The sequence below is a fragment of the Chiroxiphia lanceolata genome, chromosome 14 (genome assembly GCF_009829145.1).
Source record: "Chiroxiphia lanceolata isolate bChiLan1 chromosome 14, bChiLan1.pri, whole genome shotgun sequence".
NCBI lineage: Eukaryota > Metazoa > Chordata > Aves > Passeriformes > Pipridae > Chiroxiphia > Chiroxiphia lanceolata.
Window position 1 is genome coordinate 12,427,226 of NC_045650.1, and position 24,876 is coordinate 12,452,101.

General features: G+C 43.1%; 1 protein-coding gene across 4 annotated transcripts in view; it reads left to right on the forward strand.

Annotated features, from left to right (window-relative positions):
• Positions 1 to 7,062: 7,062 nt before the first annotated feature.
• STAG2 (stromal antigen 2) overlaps positions 7,063 to 24,876 on the forward strand; it is a 71,904-nt gene continuing 54,090 nt past the window's right edge. Inside the window, exon 1 of one of the 4 annotated variants that reach the window (XM_032701784.1) lies at positions 7,063 to 7,189. The gene's annotated coding sequence lies outside the window, so the exon portion shown is untranslated. Of the gene's footprint in view, positions 7,190 to 8,305; positions 8,483 to 24,876 lie in introns of those variants that run through there. The other 3 variants (XM_032701785.1, XM_032701786.1, XM_032701783.1) reach the window with 3 other exon arrangements.

Consider the following 24,876-nt stretch of genomic DNA (forward strand, 5'->3'; position numbering starts at 1 on the left):
TCACCTTAATTACTCATGGAACTGAGGGACGAGTGAATACTCTCCCTCTTACCATTTTTTGCATGGCTTACATGTGTTACATTTTACTGAATATCTTGAAAACTTGATTGAGAAAATCTTTCCTCCCCTGTGTCCCTGCTGTGGCTTTGCACTGACTCAGGTTGTTGGGAGTCCTTTCCCATCTTTGTGGGCCACTGTGTCGTGTGGCTTCGAGAGCTCTACTGATGCTGCTGTACAGCTGCAATTACAATGTGGCTTTCTGTGAGGAGGCAAATGGCCTGTGGTAATGAACAACCTGTGCTGAAATTCAGATTTTATCTTTAATTTTTTCTTAACCAGGAATTCCTGTTAAGCAATACTGATATCTACATTACAGTAAAACTACAAGCGTTAACTCGGAGAACATGGCTCTGTGACTAACTTACCAAAACACTTTCTTTTTTCTAGGATAGAAGACAGTATACATTCAGTTATAAATGGCTTGGATAAACAAAACCCCAAGGAAAATCTGGGCACAATGGTATTAATTATATTATATCATATTTCAAGGTGGGTGAAAACTACTTGGTTGGTTTTGGGTTATTATTAATTTAGAGTTTTATAGCCTGCATAGGCTGTTGGCTGAGATTAATTGCTTGATAAGTAAGAATTACTGAAAATGTCTTGGAGAGATATTTGAATTAGGGTTTTGCTCCCAGATTGAAACATTGTGCTTGCTATCAAAAAAATGAAAAACACATTTGCAGAGTCCCACTGGGAAAATATTTAGAAGAATCATTACAATAATTGCTGAAAAGCCAAGTTTAGTATAAATGCATATTGGTCACCTGCAAATTTTGGAAAATGAGTTAATCTAACCTTCAGAGATTAACAAGACTGTATTTAAATTTATTCACGTTATGTCTTTTTGATCCTATGAAGTTAGATCTTGCTGTAAAACTCTTGACACAATTTCTCTTAAGAAACTTAATTTTGCAGCGTATGGTGAGAGTCACCACTTAATCCAAATCTTCTGAATACCCGCTTTTCAAAAGTGGATATCGAGCCACAGTCACCTCTTCCTTTTAACTCCTGAGTAAGAGAGAGGCTTCTGAGTCCAGGATTGACTTTACCACCCTGTCCTGCATAACTGACCCGTGTGATGTTATTGGAGTTACTATGGGAGCTCTCTCAGAAGGGTACAAGCCACCAGAAAAATAATTGTTGCTTCAAATGGGTGTTTTGCAAGAATAGATGTAGCAAAAATAACAATTAGCACTTTCATAACTTTGTCAACAATTGTTGTAAAAGCTTAATTGGCAATTGCAAGTTTCTTTGAGGAAGACTCATGTTCCAGGTTGGGAGCTTCACCTCTGCTGGGCTCACAGCTGGAACCAGAAGTACAGGGGATGGAGATATGGATGTGCCCCGGGGGAGTGGGTTGGCAATTGTTGTCCTCAGCACATATTGTGTATTGTGAACATCCCAGGTGTGCCCTTCCCCACAGAGGGGGAAACGCTTTGGTCACAGCTGCTGGCACTGAGGCTTCACAGCACTGCTGCTGTCGTGCTAAAGGAAGTAACAGCCTAAAAGAAGTATTTTTATCTTAACGGTTTTGAACATCTGTGCAAGCCACCAAGATGTCATAAACTGTTGTATTCCTTGCTACTTGTTATGCATTGTGCCACTTACAAAAACTCTTAATCACAGCTAATGACAAGATCACACTTTGCTTTGCTTCCACCTCCCACTGAGTCAGTCAAGGAAGCGGAAATGGCCCTGAGCCCCAGACACAACTGGCAGTAGGGGGGACTTACAAGAAACATAGTCTGAAAGGAACCTTGAAGTTGGTTGATGGTGAAATCTAAACCAAAGGGACATAGATATAGGACCTTGGGAATGTGGTAGGTCAGCCCTAGAAAACCATACAAATTTATTATCTGAAAGAGTAATCCATTCCTTGACCTTATCAGTAACAACCCCCCATTGCCTTTACTTCTCCTTTAACCCTCTAAGTTCTAGCCTCGGTAGTTTGTAGGGAAAAGACCAAGATACACCATCCACTGTCATCATCCAAACCCTGTGTTTGCCTGCACACACAGAGGAGAGCTGTCCCATTCATTTGATGGAGGATTTTCTTCAAAGCTTAAACATAAATGTATTTGACTTTGTTGTTTGTAATTGTTTTGCTCTATGATCTTATGCAGAGGTTGAGCTGAATAAAGGTTTCTGTCTTAGTTCCACTCTTATTTCACCTAACCACAAGCCAGCCTCCTTCCTCCCCTTTCCAGGCAAACCCTGGCTCCATGTCAGTCTCAGAAGGGTTGGAGCCCCAGGAAATCTGACCAGCTGAGAATTGCTTTCTGTTCCTGATGGGTGAGGTGCCCTACACATCCAGAGTGTGATGTAGACTCACTGGTTTTTAGCTGTTGCTCAGCTAAAGCTGCTTCCCCCACTCGGTGCTAGTTGTGGCTGTTTGGCCTGCTTGACCTTATTTCAGTTCTTGGCAGGTTCTCTCCCCAGCCCTTTTTCTGTCACACAGGCTGTTCTTTGCTGCCTTTAACCAGGCCCTGCCACTTACCCGCTTACCCAGTTTGAAACATGTTTCTCTGGTTCCTGTGCGTCCTCCTCAGACTTTGTCACCGATGCTGTCATAGTGCCTGACTCATGAAATGATCCTTGACTCACAATCCTTCTGCCTGGACTTAGCTACAGGACACTAGCATGCCTTGCCTGTGTCTTTCAAAACTTCCCTACCTCTGGAAACTGGAGCAGGTTGTGTCCTGGATCCAAGAGAGGTGGCCTGAATGGCAACGCTTACTTGTTCCTGTACACAGGGCGAGGTGATGCCTCAAGTGAAAGCAACTCCTCCTGACTGAAGCCAGGAGAAGGGCTTTTTGTTATTTCCTACCAAAAACTGGTGTGACCTTTACACAGCTTGGTGATGGAACTTTAAAACTAGAGGCTTTTTATCTCTAAGAACAAGACGTAGCAAGAGCACCTCACCCAAGCAGGGGAATGAGCACAGGGCTTTGGGTAATGAGTGACACAGAGGACTGATAAAGCCACTGATAATGCAATTAGCAGGGAGGCATCTGCGACTTACTGGGGTTCTGATCATTTCTAGAGCTGGTAATGAAGGGGGGTTAAAACGTCCTTTTCAGTGGTACAGAACAAACTGTGATTCTGTGCTCCTTTACAGGTCTGAGAATCAAAGAAAATTCAGCCATGAGTTAGGTGTTCTGGAAAGACTTGTAGAGAAATAGGGGCACACAAGGGAGACTTATGTAAATGGCAAAAGGAAGAAATTATTCACAGAACAGGGAAAGGCCTAAGGAGCTGCTGATCTGCAATCTCTCTCCTGCAAATTATGGGAAAGTAACCCATTTTTTGGTTTTTATTTTTGTTTCTTATGTAATAGCTCATCTTCAAAAGGATTTAGAACAGATTTCCCTAGAGTGACTAAGCCAGTTTCAAAAACCTGGGAAAAAAAAATCTGACTGGAAAGACTGTTTCTTCCCTCTGTACCCAACTCAACAGATAAAAATATGGCTGTGCCTTATTCAATACAGGCCATCAAAGTTACCATCTCACCTTGGAAGGAACCTAGTATACAAATTCTGGTTTGTTTTCCAATTATCCTAAGCAAAATCTTAAAAAAAAAAAAAAGTAAAGGATTGTGGATGGGGGGTTTTTTTATAATTTTTATTTTGTTTTGTTTGGTTGGGGTGTTTTTATAATAGAAAAGAGGAAACAGAACTGCAGAGGGGGTTCCTATTCTGCTACCCTCAAAGAAAAGGAAGCAGCACAAGCATGAATCTCCTGCCTGGAAGAATGAATCAGCCATCTGGCAGCTTGAATGTATTCTGATCTTCTCTAGTGGTGAACCTCTGGCCATTAATTCAGACATGGAATTGGTATCTGACCTCTCCTTGCTGAATTTCCTAACTGTGTGACTGATCACGAAGCTCTCTTTGGATCAAGCATAGTAAAAGTGCCTGTTGTAAAGTCTTTGTTAAATCCTCTCTGAATTGGGCTCAATATCAGAAATGGTGGGCTTTGAAGCTCTAAAGAGTAACTTTTATGAAAAAGTTGATATAGTCCTGTAGAGTGCTTTCTCCCAGTTTTCCACAGAACTTCTTTTCTATCAGATATAAATCCTTTCTAGGCAGCTCAGAATTTTAAATATCTCTATTTCCTTATCATGCTTTGATAGCACTTATTTTTCTTTTACATTTTTCATTGTATTGGAAAGGATGCTAGAGTGCTAAAACTATACAGAAACTTCAGGATGTTCTTTGTTTTTTTTGCAAAGTCTGAACAGATGGTAGAAGCCCATTCTGGAATTGTTAGCTTAGAAAAAAGTGGTGTGCTCACAGAAGAACTGCTTTTCATCTCCCCTTCCCTGTTGTACCAACTGTAAGGCTCAGTCCCAGAAGCATGATCAGTTCTTGGGGAAACTGCAGCAGTTAGGCTCTTCAGAGACTCAGTTTGGTCCTCCATCAGAGAGCCACTTTGGTGCCCCTTAAGGTGGAGAATCCTCCCAGGGCACAGCTGACTTAAGAAACTCCTGCCTTCTGATCAGTGGAGCAGAACAGAAACATTCCTGGCCTCACAAGACTGCAGAACACCTTCAGTTGTGCTGACTGAATTGCTCCTGTACTCTGAACAGAGTCTGAGAAATGATCCGGTTTAGAGGGGGGAAGTTAAACCAGTCCCTTAGAAAACAAATGTCCCTCCTCCCTCCTCTGATGAGGCAACAGTTTGGCTAAGACAGCAGCCGGGCAAACAGCTGATGAAACAACTGGAGGGAGGAAATGAACCAGAGAGTGCAAAATCCTCTTAGGCAGGCTCTGTGAGCAGGGGGCTGTAATATGCCCCTGCACCTGGAGTCTGGTCTCCAGAGTGTTTCCATTTGTGTCACAAGTTTAAAAATGCAAATTCTGTTCTGCGAGTCAGGACACCCAGAAGTGTTATAGATCTGGGCTTCCAAGGCCCGAGTCAGCTTCGGAAATGGGCTGAACTCTCTGCCATGGTACTGTCAGCACTTGCACGCTAATTCCTTCAAAAACACACCTTAAAAACTCTGTCAGGTTTTCTTCTGTTAAGCACATTCGCCTGGAAACTCTCAGCTGTGAGCTCAAGTGTGAAGTACAGTGATTTTGGAACAGACCAAATATCTGAGGCACGTGCTGTGCGTGGATTTCACGCACAGCTGACTGGAGCTGCCTCGCCGTTGTGCTCCTGCCAGTGCCCGCAGTCAACTGCTCTAGTCTTGCAAAGCTTTGGATTGAAGTTGTAACATGAGTTGGCCCTCTTGTATCTGAGGCAGGAGACTCATTACTGGAATTCTGTGTGCAGACAAAATGTTGTAGTTTATTTTCATGGAAAAGTTGTCTATCTGGCAGCTGTCAGAAGCTGACTTTGTAGGAGGAAGGCACAAATGGATCCAGTTGCTTTCCATCTATTTCTAAGTGTCATTTTGTAACTGTATATGTCATGTTTAAAGCTTACTTGAGGTTTGGTGTGTTTGGTGGCTTTTTTTTAATTCAAAATTCTTCTATACTTTCCAGACAGACATTATCAGATACATATTAAAGATCATCATAAGCACCTGCAGCTGTAACTGAAACCAAGAACATAGTTGTGTGACTAGGCATTCAGGATACTATTTTAAAGTGTTCTTATACGGGAACCTTTCTGCCTTTTTTTTTTTTTTTTATTTTATTTTTATTTTTTTTCCCCCCACAACTTTGACAGGAGGGACAAAAACATTCTGAAAAGCTATATAATATAATTCATTTTTGTAGGCTTATCTCAAGTACAAACTGACACATTGTATCTAAATTCATAGGTGACATCAACTTATATTATTCTGGTTTTTTAAAAAATTTTAAACACTCCTTATCTGATCACAGTTGCCATTGTAAGCGTTATTTGCTCTGCGGATGCCTCATCTTAGTTTTGGAAAGACTGGAACCGGTGGACACTCTTCTCTGAGTATCCTGCCTTTGTTAGGCAGGTGAGCAGAGTAACTCGGCTCAGTGCGTGCTTAGTTATGCTAACGCTCTCCCCAAAATTAAAAGCAGATAAACACAAGAGGGTGATTAGAGACTAATTACCAGGACAAAACTATTATTGTGCTGACTGATCTAAATATAAGCTTACGTGCAACTATTCAGCATGAGTAATGTGCTTAGCATTACACAATACAGTGAAAAAAACGTGTGTCACAAACTGTATATCTGGTTACTTTAAGAATTCTGTGCTGCTTACATGGACTGTTTCAGGTTCCTGTGAATCTTCATGCTGGGAAAAGAAGGAATCGCAGCCAGAGCCCAGGAGCAAATGCTCATTTAAAAACCGGGAACACACTTGGTGACGGGCAAAGAAAGAACAGGTTTCAGGAGACACAGAGGCTGCCCCCGGTGCCGGCAGACACCGCTGCGTGTCCTGCAGCTCCCGAGATAAGGACCCTGTATCCCTGTGGGCAACCCCGCGTTTATCTCCCGAGCCACGGGCTCCATCGCACACGACCGTGCTTCCTGGGGGGAGCCGCGGGGCCGGCGCAGCGCGGGCCGTTGTGCTCGGCCGGGAGCGAGGGGCCGATGGATCCCTTTGGAGCGGCCCAACTTCGCCTCGGCCCCACAACCATTTCCAATCACTCCAGTGCAGCGAGCGCCGCGGGCCTGCGTGCGGCCGGGCGCGTCCCGCCGGCTCCCCCCGCGTCCCAGCGCTCGCTCCTTTTTAGGCCGTGCGGTGTTTGGGTCCCGATCCCAATCCAATCCAACGCAATCCCACCCCGATCCCGGTCCCGCTGGCGATCCCGCCCCGGAGCGGCCGCGGCTCCCGCCCCGCGCGCGGCCTCGCGCATGCGCCGCACCTTGTTTACCCGGCTCTGCGCGGTGGCGCCGCGCGCGGCCGGCAGGTGTCGCCCCAGGCCCAGGAGAGCGGGCCACGGCGCGCGGCCGCCAGGTGGCGCCTGCGCCCTCCATTCGCCCGCGAGCCGCCGAGCAGCGAACACCCCAAACAATCCCCAGCGCCGCCGCCAAATTAAATAACCCCAACCCGCCCGCGCCCCGCGGCCCCTCCGCGCCCACAGCCCGCCACTGGCCGGCACGGGCGCGCAGCCGGGCGAGCCGCGCCGGGCACACGGGAGCGGAGCCGCGAGCCGGGGCCTTCCTCGCTGCCTACGCCGACACTGGGCAAGGTAAGTTAGAAAATGGCGGCGAAGCTTCTGGAAGTTTGGCGGGGGCACTCGGGATCGCGGTGCGCGGCGGCGGGGAGAGGCCGGGCCGGGCCCCGCGGCGCCCGGGCCCGTGCGGGGCGCCAGGCCGGCTGGCCGCGGGGACTGCGCGCAGCCAAGATGGAGGACGGCGGGGCCGAGCCGCGAAAACACTCCAGCCCCTCGCTTCCCCACCCCCCGTTCCCGGCGCGCCGCGGCGGGGAGGGGGGAGGCGAGCGGAGCGCGGCCGGGAGAGCGAGAGGGCGCCGAAAGCGGCCCCCACTGCCCGCCCGGGGCCCCCTTCCTGCTCCCAAGAGCCGGCCGCGGGCAGGCCGGGCCCGGCGCTCGGCGAGCTAAAATGGAGAACCGCCTTCTCCTCCTCCTCCTCCCCCTTCTGCCGAGCCGAGCAGGGGCTGCCGGCAAGATGGAGGACTCGGGCATTGTGTGCGTGGGGTGTGTGTGTGGGAGAGCCGAGCCGGGCCGGGCCGACCGGGGGGGGGCAGCGAGGGGACGGGGGTCGGGGCGGCCGCGCTCGGCGGAGAGCGCTGGGCCGCGCTCAGAAAATGGTGGGGCGGCTGCCGCTGCCCCGGGGGCGAGTGCCGGGGGAGGCCGCGGAGAGGGGGCTCGCACCCCTGACAGCGCTCGCCCGGCTCCCTTCGCCCGGCTCCCCGCTGCCCAGCACTCGAGTTCTTCCTGCCAGCCCGCTCCCGCCGGCTTCCCCGCGTAGGGAAGTGCCGAGGGATGGGGGTTTCTCTGTTCCATCTCTCTCCCCCGAGCTGGGGCAACTCCGGCCGCCCTTCCCCGTGCCTGGGCTGGCGGGACCGGGGCTCCCTCGGCCCGAGTGAGGACATGGGGACTGACCTGCCTTCCCCCCCCCCCGCCTCCCTTCGCTGCCCCCCCCTCCTGCCCCGGCGCCCAGCTCGGGGAAGGCCTTTGTGGGGCGAGTTTTCCCCTCCGAGTGACTTTGGCCGAGCTCCTCGGCGGCTGCCCGCGAAGAGGAAGAGTTGTGGCAGTTTCCGTTCGGCTTCCTTTATTTTTTTTTTTTTGTAAAGAAAGGGCTCTTGCCAACTTGTGCCTGGGATGCCCGATGCTGGGAGCCGCGTGTTGCTGGAACCCCGCTGGGCTCTCGCCGGCCCCGGAGGGGGAGGGGGGGAGGAGGAGGAGGAGGAAGGAGAGAATGCTTCTTACTGGGGGGTTTTGGCGCCACTTTTGTTTTAGATAGTGTTCCTCTGCCCCCTCCTCCTCGGCACGCACTGAACTGAGCTGAACCCTGCCCAGGTAGGAGGCGAGAGCTTTCCTGGTGTTTTTCTTTTCTGGGCGCTTATTTTTTCTACATTGATTAAAAATAGATATATAGTTGTTTCTGCGGCGAGGGACGGAGGGACAGGGGAGCGAGCGGCCGCAGATGCCTGGGCTGGGAGGCCTTGTTTTTCGGGAATTCCTCGCCCTGCCCCGGCGCATCCCTGGCGCTGGGCGTGCTGGCTTTGGGGGCCCGCACCGCTCTGCCTCCATGCCTTCCTCTGTCCTGGTAACGTTGTATAATCCGTCCGTCCCGTGGAAATCCGGGACCCACCGACCTCATTTTTTATTATTTTTTTATTCCTCCCCCGGAGAGCGGGCGCGGAGGCGCTCAGGCCCCTCTTTCGCTCCTTTTATTTATTTATTGTAGTGCCCCGGCTCGGCTCTCGCTGCTGTTATCCTCCCACAGGATGCGGCGTTCGGAGCTAATACAAAGTTTCCTTCACCGGCGAGTCCGGTGCTCTGGTTACTGGGCTGGTGGGGGTTTTTTTTGGTCGGGTTTTGGTTTTGTTTTGTTGTTTTGTTTGTTTGTTTGTTTTTTAATTACTTTTTGTCTGCCCCTTCCCGTGCGCTCCCCGGGGCCACACCCCGGCGTGTCTGGTCTCCCGAGGCGCCTCACCCGGCGGGGCGACCCCGCGTTTTGCCCGTGCCCGCGGGGCCGCCGCCCGGGCGGGCGCGGCGGGGCCGGGGCGGGCGGGCGGGCGGCTGCCGAAGTGCGTCACGGCGGCCCCGCCGGGCCTGCTCCGCTCCGCTGTGCGCGCTGTGCCCGCCGCCCTCGGGCCGCGCCCGCCGCCCATTGGCCGCGGCCCGCCGGGAGGGGCCGCTTCCTCCGGGCCGGGCCCCCCCGCGCCGCTCCCGCCGCCGCTGCCCCCGCTCCGCGTCCCGCGTGGCCGCGGCCCGGGGCTGCTGGAAGGGAACGGCAGGAAAACGCCTTTTGGATCGCTTCCCTCGAAGACGTTGTACGGCCGCTTTCGTGCTCTCCGGGAGTTTTGTTGAATCCTGTTTTAAATGACCAGGAACGAGAGTTCCTAGGGTTTCCTGTAGCGAGGTGTTCTCCAGGCATAGGTCTCGCTGTTAACTCTTGGCGGTTCGGTCTCGATTTGTGATTGATCGCTTCTTTCTCGTTTGTAGTCGTGGCCATTTCAAGCAACTTTCCCCCCTTATTCTCTTTTCGTTGAAACGGTTATCTATGTTATTTATATATATATATATGGGCTGCCCAGGGAGGTGGTGGATTCACCGTCCCTGGAGGTTTTTAAGATGAGACTGGATGTGGCACTTAGTGCCATGGTCAAGTAACCACAGCAGTGTTGGATCAAGGGTTGGACTTGATGAGCTTGGAGGTCTTTTCCAACCCGGTTGATTCTATGATTCCCAGAGTGTTTATCTGGTATTGAACCGTCCTAAGACTTGCTAAATACCCGTGTGCAGCCGGCTGGTTATGTGCAGGTAAATAAATACCAGGAGTGATTGTGCAATTGACAGTCATTAATCTCTGCCATCTTGGTATCACTTGCTCATTATCCCCAACTCATAATTTTGTGGATAAATCTTGGTGGTGATCAGTCACAGACTCACAGTACCACAGATTTGCTATGGGGGCTCCTTTAGTGGGTAACACAGATTCTTTTCCTTATAGCCATGATAACAGTTTCATTACTAAATAAAACATGGTGTGGGAAGGCAGCTGCCGTGCTCTTAGCATAAACCTGCATCTTTTGGCTGCTGAAAGAGTTGGAGCTGAATGAGGTGGAATCCTCACGCTGTTATGATTAATTAAACAAAGACTAAGAAAGCTTCTAAGTTGTACAAAGGAGAAAAATATCAATTGAATCCCATCTCTACCAGATAGATCTTTTTTCCGTTAACTGATGAGGCTCATGTTGGTCCTTCTTGGCAAAACCAGTGACATTTTACAGTGTTTTCTACAGGTGGCCTTTGTGCAACCTGAGACAAACACCTGAATTTCTGTTGCTGTTGTTTGTATTAAGTTAACTGTGGTAAACTTAAGGTTGGGTATTTTATTAATTTAATTCAAATAAACAAATATACAAACCTAGCCATGGAACTTAGAGAGACTTTAATTTTCCTGTGATACTTCCTAGCACTTGCATAACTCCCATGATATGTACTTGGGCCAGAGTTATGGTTTTGGACCTTTTTCATGTGTTTACCATTTCAGGAAGATACTACTGAATAAAGTCAATGAGCAGTATAAGGGTTTGTTGAATTTGTATTTTTGAAGTTCAATTAAAATTCATGTCCGGTGCTCCTCTTTAAATATTGTCTTGATGTTTGCAACTGAAAGCTGAAATTGGTTTCAGTGAGTTGGTTCAAATCAAGGAGTCTGTGATATTTTAAAAAATTGGTTTCTGTGAAATGACAAAAAATTGGTAGGTTCATAGATTATTAAAATACTTATTTTAAAAATGCATTATATTACTTGAATAGCACTCCATTTTTAGAATAGGAGTATTCAATTAGCTGGCTGTTAATCTAACTCAAATTCCATAAATATATCACATTCCAGCTTTATGTGTTCAAGTCTCTAAATGTGCAGAATGGAATAATATCCACTTGGAAGGATTGTAAATAGAATTGTCAGTTAAATACTCTAGTTTTATTTTGTTTCAGTGTAACTTATCAACAACAACTGAATTCTTTTAAAAAAGTAATGTAGACAGCCTCTCTTGAATATTACATGCTATTACAGTCTCCTGTAGAAAATAGCTGCAGGCAACAAACCACTTGAAAGTTCGTGCTCCTGGTGGTGGGAGCAACTGTGTTAGACTTGGTTAAGTCATGAAATGATGTTGGTACATCAGAGCTTTATGAACTTTTTAAAATTAGATTGCTTTTTGTCACTTATGGTTCAGATTTAGACTGATTCGAGAGTCCTCTTTTGTCATGTTCATTTGTTGTGTTACTGTCTCAGTTGTTTTGCTGCAGGCAAATAGTATAGGAGAGATTAGGTTTTCTGAAATTTATGAGCCAGCAGAAACAGGTTGGATCTTTTACAGAAACCTGAAATACTTTTGTTGCTTATTTTCACCGGATGAATCCCCAAAAGTAAGCAGATATTTCTACTGGTTATTGTGCTTCTTGGTTGTGTTACTGGAATGCTGTGTTTTGTCACAGAACTCTGCCTACAGTGTGGCCATTTCATCTCTAATTAGTTGGAAAACTTATAAGAATATTGTAGGTGTGAATTTCCAAAATGGTTCAGTTCGGTTTTGGTGGTGGGTGTTGTTTGTTTGCCTTTTTTTTTTTTTTTGAAATGTGTGTAATTAAGAAAACATACTGGAAAGAGGAGTGTGTTGTCGATTGTGTCTCTGTCACCAATGTGAGAATTTCCAAGAGCTTCATCTGCTTCAGTACTTGTTTTGTCATGGAAAGAAGTGATTGATGGCAGCCATCAACATACCAGTTTAATACTCTTGAAGGTCTGCTCACTTTCTCAGTATCACTTAATACATTCACATTCTGAAAACTTCATCTTCCTTATATGAGGATCATTGACAAAGAGGAAGAGAGAATGGAGTGATAACTTAATCCTTGGGAAACTGAGGTGAGCAGGGAACTGGAGTTTTAGGTTGGAAAACACAAAGCTTGTACACAGCATCACAAAGGCTTAAATGGTGACATACAAGCTTATTGCCCTGGATTAGATTGAACGCCATCCAGTATTTTAGATAAACTCCCCTTTTAAACTCCAAGGATAAGTAAAAATGGGAGTTCTTCACGGTCCCAGTGCTCTTCTGTCACTGGCACAGGCAGTCCTGCGGTGTGGGCTGCTCTGGGCCTCCTTCTGCCTGCTGCCCCTTCTGTCCCGTTGAGTTCGCGCAGAGGTGGAGCCGAACGGGGCCTCAGGCGGTTCAAGGTCCGGGTGAAGGCGCTGGAGCGGTTCCCGCAGGACGGGCGCGGGCAGGGACAGGGTGCGGGTGCAGCGGCCGCCCCCGGTCCCCAGGGGGCGCCCCGGCGGCGGGGCCGGGGGAGCCCCGCGGGAGCGTCTGCGGGGCAGAGCTGTGACACTGCAGCTCCTGGGCTGGCATCAGGGCCTGCTCCAGCACTGCTGGGGGAGCGAGCCAGTTAGAAACCTCCACCCTTCACCGAACAGCTTTCGGGGTGGAACATCAGTCCAGTGACTTCAGTTGGCTTTTTATATTAGAAAAAAAGTCTGCCTTCAAATAATTCTGTATCTTTGTGATTTAAGGGCAAGCTTTGAAATCTGATGTAACTTTTGAGAAGGTCAGGTATTTATTTAAGAGTGTTACAGTGAAAACTTATGTTCTGAGAGTTGGAGATTAAAAGTGTAGTTTTAATTGTATGTTGTTTTAACTAGAAGTTATTTTCTTTAGGTATCTTGCAGTTTATAAAAATCTGGTAAAGTTGGATTTTTTTTTTTTGGGGTATAAGTACAAAGTAAGGGAACCCTCTGAAGGTGACCCTCATGTAGCTCATCACAGTAGGGCTAGTGCTGACTTGTTGAAGTTGGGAAGCTTGAGGGGCTGTTACCTGACTGGCTTCTGTCTCGAGATGTTTCACTGCTCAGGTATCAGCACATAATCTGTGTTCTTTTTTCTTCATCCTCAGTTTGGTGAGTGGGATCACTAAGACTAGACCAGAATCCTAAATATGGTATATTATGCCATTGCATTATTTCACAGAATGCTTTATCAGTTTTTAGTATCTTTGTATTTCCAAGTGTTGCACTGTTACAATCTCATAGATTGTATGATAGATATGAGATCTCATGAGATTTTGGGTAGAGAAGAAGAGAAAGATGTTTCATATCTCAAACATTTTCTCAGATCTGGCACCCATTTTTGGAGATAGGAATGTGGGAAAATTTGATCCCCCATGGTACCCCCTTGGCTTTTATGTGGCAGTTAGTTTTTTAGCCTTTACTGGCTACAAACTTGCATGGAGGAGCACAGGCACAGTCTGGTTTTGGACTTCTTTATGCCAATTTGAGTCAGAAATGAAGGATATGTAGGACTACATTTGTATGCAGCTGCTTCTTGTCTTATTGTGGCTTCAGAGGGAAATGAAGTTAACTGTCAGATAACTGCTCTGTCCAGGTATTTACTTTATTTTTGTCTGTATTGTACATTTTTGGATTGTGTAGCTAGCTGTGATTTCCCCCTTTGGAGGACTTATCTTTGCAAAAGAATATGATCAGAAGAGTGAGTAGATGTAAGAAGATTGGCATATATGGCAGGGTAGATTGTGATCTGTGATTGAGAAGTTAATCACAATACCTACCCAAAAAAAGTATCTGAGCACGTGTGTTTGTTGGTTTCTTTGGTTTTTTTCTTTTTTTTTTTTTTTTTGTAGGTAGGTGAATGGTTTATTTTTTTATGGCTCTGCATATGATGACTTATTAGTCCTGCCCTTACACAACCTTTTTATGCATTTGACTTTATGCATTTTTTTTTTTTCCAGTAAAGGTTTGTCATTGGATTGGTGCAAGGGAATATGTGTGACATTAGAAGTCAGTTTGGTTTTTGCAGTAGTTTCTTGGTAGCACTTCTGTGAAGCTCTCAAGAGGAGAGTATTTTTCCATCTGTTCCCATTGTTCAGGTGTTGCTAGAGCAAGCTGATGACCTCTGCTTGTATTTTGAAAGAGGTACCTGTTGCCATGTAATGGGTATCTCTGCAGTGCTCTAGACTGGTAAGAATTGTAGCTGGATTCCAAATCTCAGGGTTGTTTTCTATTAACAAAATAATGAAATCGAATATACTGACATTTCATAGAACACAAAACATTTCCGAAACTACCGATCGCTTTAAAAAGTAACAACAAACCTTAGGTATGCATGTTTTATTTAGCTGGGATTGCATTCCAAAATTGGCTTCGAGTTGCTGCCAAGGTTTGGTGAAATGCTGCTCAGTATTTCTGACCTGTGAGTGAGAGAGCTTTGGGTGATGTGCAGGACACACCTGCCCAGACCTGCAGGTTCCCCAGGTTTGTCCCTTCTGCAGTGGTGCCCCAGTCCCGGCAGGGACAGACCCCGTGTGCTGGACACTGCTCTGCTGCTCCCTGGGGAGGTGTGTGGTGTAGCACATGTGGGCACATAGCACAGAGGACTCAGTGCAGTTATTTTCCTGTTGCTTAATGCATGTGATCTGCCTGGAAAGAGATGGATATTTTTGATTTGGAGGTAGTGTTACAGTTCTTCATTATGGCTGAATTGCAGTTTTTTACTTAATATAGGATTTCAGCCTAAGTTCTAAGACCTTCCCTGCAGCATCATGTCTGGGAAAAAAATTGACTTACTTTGTTTACAAATGAAAATAAGCTGTTCAATCTAAGGCTTTTTTAGTCTTTCACCTGTTATTGCTTTAGGTAAAACTCCCAGTTCATCCCTTAAGAAAGGTCAACTCTGGAAATCTGGACCATATTGAGTCTTAGTAAGCAGATAATAAGCGAGTAATATAATTGGCTGATTTTTTTTTTCCAGAGTGTAATCTTCCAGCAGGGAGAGTTCATTATAAGGAAGATTTGTAGGGAGTAGGGGTGTGAATAATTAAGATTTGTAGTTTTTGGTGTGTTATTTTTATTATTTTGCTGTGAGCAATTGAAAATATATATACTAAAGTTACAACACCCCCTCCCCCCCACCAAATACTAAATATCAAGAACATGGCTTTGTAGTTCATATGTGATTTTGAGATGTCTAATTTTAATTCGCAGGTTACTTTATCTGACATGAGTCCTGGAATAAGATGCTTTTTGTAATTATGGATATAGTGGCCTACTAACTTAATTTGTATAATATGGTGGTGCATCCTGACCACTGGCTATTTCACTGCAGATGTTTTTAGAAACAGAGAACTGATTAATTATGATGTTTTTTCCAAGGGAGGAAACAGGGAAGACTTGATCAAGACCTTTTTTATCAAAACAAGAATAATTAGTGGCTTCAGTCTACATATCATATGGCAGAACTGTGCTTGCAACAGAGAAACAGGAGAGAGAATTGATATGGACTGTTGTATCTTGATTTAGGGTAAAGAAAACAATTTAAATGGATTTGAAAAAGAAAGACTATTATATTAATAATTTAAGATTAATAACGTAAGAATTTATAAAATTTTGGTTTTTTGTACTATTTTAGGATGGGATATTTTCTCTGTTCTTACAAGAAAGTTCCAGCTTGGTGTGCAGCCATAGACTGTTTTTGTAATGGTTTCTTATGTATCTGTTTGAACAACTATATCCAAAATACTTTCTTTTTAACACCACATAAAATAAAGCTTTGCATTATGAATGTGTAGGTGCTTCCTAGAAGTGATGCCCCAATGAAAAAACTATTTATGTTCTTGGTCACAGAATTATATAGGTGGGAAAGGCCCCCTGCAGGTCTGGTCCAACCTTCTCCTTAAATCTTGTCCTGTAGCACCAAGAATTTGTCCAGTGAAGTTTGAAATGTCTCAGGGTGGAGTTTCTGCAATCTCTCAGGCAACCTATTGTGGTGTTCTTATTGGAAGGGCCTTTTTTATTTCAGGTCTTAAAGTCATCTTAAACTCCTATGAAGATTCATGCCTTTCCACCCCCTGGTATATGTTTGGAAAGTATTCCTCGATGATGGGGGCTTGGGAACCTAATGTCCTGGTTCAGAGCTGGTGCTGGTTTATTTTAATTAGGAATTTTTGAAAAAGAGAGAGAGGTGAATAGCTACTGAGTGACTTTTTGGGGCTTACATTTCTCTTCCCTCTGGTTGCATTTGCTGCCTTTATCCTTCTCCCGCTGTCCTTGCTCAAGCTTCACTACTGCGCCTCTGACAAGTCTTGCAAATAAAACTTCCTTTCTTAAGCATTTACCTGTTCACTTAAGTGTCATTCATACACTAATCAGAATGATTCTTTTTGCAGTTTTCATGTTTAAGCAGTGATATTTTTATTCCTTCTCATAAGTATTTTTTCTAGAAATCTACAGTTCATTTGAAACTATGGTAACCAGAAGGGAAAGCTGCACAAGTATCTCTCTTCGATCTGTGGCATAGATCTGCTGTTACTTGCCTAATAAACATTTGGCTAAAGAAAAGGTGAAGCATCAACATGTTTGCACGTTGATTTACCAAACACAGAAATGGTTTATTAAGGCAAATATTTGAATGACTATGGAAAACGTTTGGGTTTTTTTTCCCCACTGAGTTACATTTTGGTCTTCAATGTTTTTTTTAAGCTGCTCTGTTTTATTGTGTGCTTCCATTCTAATTGCTTTGATAAGCTGTATTTTCAAAACTGGTATATATTAGTATTTAGTTTTATAAATGTTCATCAAGTAAGAAGTATTGCTGATGCGTGTATGCTGCGTTACTACTCTGCTGGGAAACAGCATGGATTCTGTACACAGACAACCTGTGGCTTGACAGTTCAAACATAATCAGAAAAATCAGCCTTTAGGCATTTTATTTCTCCTGCTGCGTTGCATCGTCTCAGTTATACTGTCCAATTTCTATTCAGCAATGCAGTGGTTTTATGAAAGTTAATAAACTTGTGTATTCAGAGGATGTTTGTACCTCAGAGCAGTAGTTGCTGCTAAGCAAAAATTTTCTACGGTGGCAAGACAGATTGTATGCATCAATATGATGTAAAAATATCAAAAACATTTTTAGACACTTTTAGTTTCAATAGCACTGGGTAGAATAAAATAAAGAAATGAAGAGCTACCCTCTTCTTATACAGTAGGTCACTCATTAAGATTCTTTGTATTCACCCCCAAGTGGAGTAACAGTCTCTATAAAATTGAATTCTCAAGGGTTTTCCTTTCAGTGCCAAGGGGCTATAAACTATACAAAGAATACCTTGCATTCAAAACTGGTTAGTGAAGTTTTGTTTACAAGAGAGGATTTATATATTCTTTCATAATCCTACAAATGGGCTTAGTCTTCCTCTATCTCCAGTGAAGAGAAGCATGGAAAAATTCTTTTGGATGCAAGATTGAGTCAATGTTCTTGGTAGCTTGGGGATTTAAGAAACTTACTGAAGTTTTTCAATTCCTTTACAATAAGCACTGTTTGTTAGTATATAAGGAATGAAGCATCCCAGGAGATGAAATAGGATTACCAGGAGGAAGGAGAACATAGCCAGGAAGATGGGAGAGGTAGGAAAGTGTGAGAATATGTTGGTGCTTACTGGAGCCATTTCGAAAGTATATTGTGTGTCCATTTGTATCACCTTCACTTTTTTATTTCTGTTGTGGAATTTGTTGGCTTTGAGCTATTAGATACATAAGTATCCATAAGTAACTGCTTTGATGTAAAAACCTAATCTTGGAATAGGTTGTTCTGTCAGATGTGAAAGCTGCAAATGTTTGTGTTGAGTGTTTAATTTTTTAGTTCCTTTATCAGCCATTAAAAGCTATTGGAGTGGGATCTGGAGGAGAGAAATCAAGCTAGCAATCCATTGAAAATGTAAAGTTGTTTTTTTCAGTGAGGGTAGTTGGTGGAGAGACTCGTTACTTACTGATGTGAAAGAACAGAATTGGGCAGTTATGTAACTGGAAATAATTTCTGAACGTGACTCCACGTGCAGAGTTTCCTCCCTCATTCATTGGGTTCTTCCTTCCATATTTGTTCAGGCTGCTGCAGATGAGTCTTCCCATGTCACAGGGCCAGTTCCATGGGTAGCTGCTGCTGGTAGGGTGGTTTTGTCTCTCCTGATTGCATGTTTTATCATTTGTCTTGTGCCTGTGTTTTCTTCCCATTTGAACCTCATAGGTGAACTGGTTTAAGGAGCTGAACTGAAGAGTGTCTATGTGTTAAATCCCTGTGGAGTCAAATGGGTGCTGCTTCTGCATGGAAGAAGATAAGGGAGCTTTTAGCCAGTGAGAATACCAAGTATTCAGTATTTCAGTAGTTGAAGTGTTGTAGTGGCAATGTTTTCTGTGACTGTAGGACCAGGAAAAGAAAACTTTTTATTCCTGCAATTGTTTCTACCTGGTCAAACTCAAAACCACTAGGGTGATATGCCAGTTCCAAAAGCAGTCCTCTAATCTCTGTAGTGATCACTGTTTTATCTTTTTTTTTTATTTCCCCTCAAAAACATTACAAAGTCTGTCATAGATCAGTTAGAGTTCTGCAAGGAAATACAGGACTGTGCATTACTTTATGCAGGCAGGAAGATCATGTACATTTTTCTTTGGTTTCGGTCTGTGTGCTAGTTAAAAGTTGTGCAGGTGTTACTGGGAATAAGATGGAAGGGGTAGGAGAAGATTTTAGGAACAATTATAGAAGATTTTTCTCCCCTCAAGATTTTCTTCCAGCCTTGGCATGGTTAATCAGATGCTGTTGTCAAAACCCTGCTAGACTTCCTCCTTCAGCTAGATGCTTCCCAGCCTGTTGTGGTTAGATCTTATTATGAGCCTTTGCACTCTGGAGTTTTCTGTGGTTTATGGAAGCTGCAGTGCCAGTTCTATACATGGTCTGGCTTCGGCCTGCTCACAGAATACGGACCATCCTATGCAATGATCCAAAGTCCCAGCCTTCCTGGCTTCTGAGATTTTTGGGGCATGCTGAGACTATGGGTCTCACCTCTGGGAGTACCTGATAATCAAATCAGACATAACCTTTTTTAATCTCATAAAATATTAATATTGTCCTTCAGAGATCTGAAATGCCTGAACACGTTGCATGCCTCTCCTCTTTACCTTACTTAAACCTCAGTTCTCAGAACATTTTTTCTTCTACTCTTGGAAGAAAGCTTGCAGAGTGTTTTTTACAGTGTGGAATTCTAGGTAAGAAGGTGCTGGCTTCCTTGAGGTGTTTAAGAAGAGCTTCACTGTTGATTGATCAGAAATTATTACATTGTGATTCATTGCCTAATTCCTTGCCATTTTATAGTTTAGATCTGGGGGAGCTGGTCACCTCTAGGCAGAACTGGGATTTGTTGAAAATAATGCATCAAACTGACAGCTATATGCTGTGATTTTCTTTGTGAAGTTGTAGTCAGAAATACTAGACAACAGGAAAGTCATATTTACAAGATTTTTGGAGTGCTGTAGATCATTTTAGGTTGTACAGAAGGGTATGAAATGTGGGTTGTTCAGCATGCATTTATATAAACCATGTTGGAACAGGAGTTTCTTTTTTGGTGTTGAATTTGTAGAAGGCAGTAGGCATTGGTTCCCCCAGTTTTGCAGGTGCTCCTTAGAAGGACTGTTGTGAATTTAGCTGCAATTGCCTGAGCTCTGTTTCTCCTTACTGCTGTTGAAATGTTTCAGTGGGACTTCCCTGCTTGGAAGCGTGCCAGAATGAATGTGTGGGAAGACTTAATACTTGCTACTTACATAGCATTTTGTATGTTCAAAGTCTTCTGCAAATATTAACTAATCTTTATTTAGCATTTGTGCCCAATTTCTGTCAGTATAAATCAGTAACAGCCAGTTATGACCCCTACTTTTTTTGATGTCAAAGGAACAAACTGCTGTAACTAGTATAGTAAGAATAATCTTTATCATCTTATTAAAGTAGCAGTTTTTGTCACTCTACACTTCTGGCTTCGTGTGGTTTAGAAAGAAGTTATGAATAGAGCGTAGTACTACTCTTCAGGAGGTCTGTGTGCTGTAGGATGCTGAGTGCTGGAAGGAATGGCATTGCATTCATTTTGTGTGTGGTATTTCAGGCTTTTCTGTGCTGGTTTTTGTTTCTGCAATATTAAGGTTTATTTCTTTCCAGCCTGGGGAGCCACAGCGTATTTGTAACAAGTAATGCTGTGAGAATAATGTTCATTCTTAAGAACTGTCATTCAGCTTAAAACATAGTCTTAAGTTGAAAATTCTTAAAATTACTTACAGTATACCTGCACTAAAAAGTTACTGAACTTTGCCCTACTTGTATTTTGGCATTATAAATGCGTGTTTTTAGCAACTGGTATGGCAAATTCATTAAGCTGTTAGTTGTTTTAGGTATGGTAAGGTTCTTGCAACACCAAACTCCAAGTAGCTGTGTATGTTTTTATTAGGATCTCATGCTCTGTTTTGAATACTACTGTTATGTTGGGTTTTGCCACTGCAGTTGATCAACTGTAAATAACTAGTGTGTTGTACAGAAGTATTTTGCAGTAGGAAAAAATATTGTTCTGATGGTAATGTATAGTCTCTGTTCAGTTTTCAGAATTTTGGCAAGAAAATTCTGTTAAGTCTGTAAGTAAGTTTGAATTGTAAATTGTGACACATTAAAAGTTGACTGTTAATTTCAGAGAGAAAAAGTCTGTAGAAGAAGGTCTAATCTTTTACTTTGTTGCATTTTGTCTTTGACCAACCAGTTCACCAATTTTTTTATGTATTAATTTGTTTTCGACTTTTAGTTAATGAAGATTTTTACTGTTTGTTGTAAAGTTCAGTAGCTTTAGAAGTTAAATGGCTGTGGGACTTTTGACCTTCCCTGAGTGTCTAAAATGTAGCTTTTAAAGAAAAATAGCATTGTACAAAAATAAAAAGTGTAAATAGGTATCCCAAATACAGACCTAGTATTGCTCTAAGAATGCTTCAGATCTTAGCTAAAATGGACAAAAACTGTATTTCTATTGGATTATTATCTCTCAAAACCTTAGTCTAAACAGCTTTGGTATGAACACAAACCCAAATTTTTTTAGTTTGTTTTCTGGTTATAACATGATTTGTGGCATCTACACAGATCAATGAAGAAAATAATTAGAAACAGAACTAGTTTTCATTATGTACTCTTGGATTATTAAACTGCTCAGTGGTGAGTTCTCTCAGGAACTGAATAAACCTGGTCCTGGCTTTTTGTGGAATAATTGTAGATTCTAATCATGTCGGATGTGCTGGAGAAACATTGTAATAGTAATGGGTTACAGAACCCAAATGAGACCACTCTTGGCTGTACTTGGTAAAATGAACTAGTGGTTTGCTTTTCTGCAGGGATGTAACATCTTTCTATTTCTGTCACATCTCTGCTGCTTTCATTGCCATTTCATGTAGGCTTCAGGCAAAGGTGATCAACTATTGGCTTGTCAGAACATTTATTCAGACATCACAAACCAGAGTGAGTTATGAATTTTCATTGCTGTTGGAAAAGCAGCATGTGAGGCCAGGCTTTTACATTTCCTAGCTGGCTGGATAACACTTGGTACTGGTGTTTGGGTGCTGTACTAAGTGTGGCTCACAGTGCCATGGCCAGAGAGGGTAGCAGTGTATGGCAACCCCTAAAGCAGTTGTAGCCTATCAGAACAGTGTGGACATCTCTCTTTCTTTTGACATAATTTGACAGTTGACCATGTCTGCCATACTGTCTCACTGATTTTGAAAGGAGCTGTTTTGCACCAGCCACAGGACTCTTTTGTCGAGCCAGCTCAGCTCATGAAACTGTTGGAAAGCAAATTCATTCACAAAGAAATTAATAGATTGTTGCTCAACAAAGGGTCTGACAAGTGCCCTTGACTAAGAGACATGGCCAGAAGTAAAAGCAAGGAGAAGGGAGAAGTAGGACCGTTCTTTCTCCAGTAGCAACCTATCTATTGTATTATTAAACTACTATGGTTATTGTTTGTAGTTTCATTCATTATTTAGCAAAAAAGAGGATAGATAGGGTTAATGCAATCTGTTCAAAAATTAGTATAAATGTGCTTAATTGATAATTGAAAGGAACAATGGAATAAAATTTGAAATTACTAGAACATGGACATGTTGTTGCTGTTGAACAACTTCCTTTTCTACAGCTAAATGACAACTTGGGAAGGTGTAGAAAAGGCAAAGATTATGAAATAGGGAAGTGAGTGGAAATGGTGGAACTGCTTAAGTTTTAGAAAGGATTTTCTATAATGTATTTGTAACATGTTTTATATTCTAAGTGTCCAATAATGGTGTAAAACTTTGTTGAAGTGAAGAACAGATGGTTTTAAATGTGTATGCAGTTTTTAGGATTTGGTAGTTTCTGCACAAAGGACTTCATGACATTTGGAATTAAAGGGTAAGTGTTGCAGGTCATACGTTGGGACTTGTGTATCACGGTGCTGTAGAACGTACTCTGGAGTCTTAGAAAGGTGGGATATCTGTGCTCTCAGACTGCTAACATTTTGCCATATTGTTACTTCTGTTTAAGTGGTTCTCTGGATCCACTAGTCTGGGAAAAGATCATTCTCCAAATAAAATGGGGGAAGATTCGTCACGTGTTTCAGGGAACACTTAAATGACTGAATTAATCACTTAGACAAAGTCAAACAGTGTAAGTTGCGTATTGCAATAAAAACACTGCTGGTTTTGGGCATCATACAAACAATTATTGCAATGGTCACGTTCTGAAACAATATCTTGTAGCAAAATCATAAGTTAATATTTTATGGTAATAAACAATAAGCAAAAAATGTTAATTGCATACAAAGAAAGTTACTTGAAAAATATATTTCAGCATTGTTGTTACTAGATCCTCAAATCCTGAGAGCACAGCACTAAGGAATGTCTTTCTATGGATATACATATAACGAGTTCAGAAGGAAAGGAAAATAAGTTGTTTACTTTGAGAGAAATACAAATTACCAAGAAATAGAATTGTCAAAGATGGTAAGAAAACACTTCCTTAGACTATTTTAGTGATATAATATAATGATAAACAGTCATATTTTGTGCCCATCTTTTGTGAATAAGGCCTGGCAACACTCAAAGTGCCACAGCTACATGTTAAGAAGGTGCTGAATTTGCCTATTTGTTAAGTCAACCTGTAATTCTCAAGCAGATTTAATGATGAATGAAGTATCTTCTGTCCAGGACAGATCTGGCATTATGTGTTAATGCAGAATTATCAGAAATGTAGTTGTGGGCCTCAGCCTAAGGTATGTCAAGGTTCCATGACTGTGAGATCTGGTACTGCTTTGTCCGAGTGTTAACACTTGTGGTGTCACTGTCAGAGGACTCCTGGGTGTGCTTCTCTTGGCACAGAAAGCAGATGTTTATGCAGAAACCTGGATGATGGTGGGATTTAAGTATCACGCTGCAGTTTTTGACAGTCCTGTAAATTATATCTTGCTGTGCTTAGACTCTTTCTCTGGTAGCTTAATTTTGGAGTAAGATGATTATTTGTTCTGAAAGTGCTGTGCAGCTCCTTGGTTCCTTGTGGACTGTATGTTGACACTACAAGTGGCTGTGCCTGCTGGTGTGTGTTACCTGCCTGTGTTGCTTTATTGGTTACAAAATGAAATTCATAAGTTATATTATTACTGAAGGTTCTAATAACTGTGAAGTATTACTGGAACCCTGAACTTCTCTTCATTGAGAGCTTAATTAAAATAAAGGCACAAGTTATTGCAGAAAAGTCAGTACTACTAATTTTGCTTAATAAAGACTAAATTATATGGTATGTAAATACTGTCCATTTCATAATGGCTGAATATTAATCTTCTGATTGTAATTTGGTAGCAGTTACCTTCCTGAAGTAATTCTTAAACCATGCCATTTTCATTTGTTTCCTCCTACCCCCAGATATTTAGATTTACAGATACCATGTCTTCTAACACCGTTAACTCCCATCTTTTGGAATTCTCTGAAAGGCATGGTAGTGCTTCCCTATTTAATTGCATTAAAAAAAGAACATTTTTCTTACATTGATGTTTGCTAATTCATCGTGTGAGGTAAACGGTCTTTGGCATAGCAAGTAGGAGCAGGGGAGATTTCAGTAATGGAGATGTGGGCTAATGGGTCCACATCAACAACCACCACTGTCAGGGCATAGGAAGAAGCTCCATCAGGACCTTTTAAAGAAAAGTACTTAAACTGAAGAAAGCCTAAGGGACACCCTGGGGTTTAGGGACCTGTGTGCAGCTATGGAAGTAGACTTGATCAGTCAGTACCACTTAGGGCAAAAGATTGGAAAGGGAGAAATAAAATATTTTCCCTGGTTTTCTGTTTTTCACTTGCTGTTATTTAGCTGGATGTGCAGTTTGCTGTGCAGTATCACAAAGGTGCTTTTTAATTATGTTTTTAAAAGCACTTTGTTAGGCTTCTACAGCTTTGCCTACCTGTTAGATTCTGAAGTTCCACAGTCTGCTTAGTCATAAATTCAAGTTCATAAAGCAGTTCTTGAACTAAAATTTCATTTTACTCTTATATGTATTGATGAACAGGATAAAAACCAAACATTTTTTCACTATCTCAGGAAAGGTTTCCGCACTAGATCAGTCAACATTAATTGAAATTATTAATTAGCTTGGAGTGAGAAGTACAGTATTGTACTCTTGAATAAATGTTAGGTTAATAGTCTGTTTTAAGGACTAGGTTTATATAGTTAAAAGACTGCCTTTTTAAGAAAAATTTGTGGTTACATATTTGCAAATATTTGTGGCAGACACATTCTCCAAATGGATTTCTCTGAACATCATCCTTGTAGCGTTAGGACCATTGATGAATGAGC